The sequence below is a fragment of the Octopus bimaculoides genome, chromosome 27 (genome assembly GCF_001194135.2).
Source record: "Octopus bimaculoides isolate UCB-OBI-ISO-001 chromosome 27, ASM119413v2, whole genome shotgun sequence".
In the NCBI taxonomy this organism is placed as follows: Eukaryota; Metazoa; Mollusca; class Cephalopoda; order Octopoda; family Octopodidae; genus Octopus; species Octopus bimaculoides.
This window is the reverse complement of record NC_069007.1, coordinates 16,103,582-16,104,074: the sequence shown is the minus strand read 5'-3', so window position 1 is coordinate 16,104,074 and position 493 is coordinate 16,103,582.

Sequence of the window (493 nt, the reverse complement as noted above, 5' to 3'; positions counted from 1 at the left end):
ACACACACACACACAAATATATATACTCATACATATGTAACTACATCTATATTTATACAGATTTATTTATGGATGTAATATAATTTTGAACCGCCATAGTTTAATTCAAATAATTCAAGTATAGTATTACATTCTATACAGCTAGTAGAAGCTGCAGATTTTGCGATTTTCAAATACTTGAAAGGATTACTTGGAAATTCATGCTGAAAGAAATATATACAACACTGTCTTAGTTTTAAAACGCTTGCGGACATGTTTGAAAAGTATTTTCACGCCGAATAATGGAGAAATATACTTTCCTCCTTGTATTATGCATCTCACATACTCATACAAACACGTAGATATGCACACTCATACACACACATATAGACACATTTACAAAGAAATACACGTACACAAAAACACACATATATGTGTGTATGTATGTATGTATATATGAGCATATACATACACATATATGTATATATATATATATATATAAACATATATATAT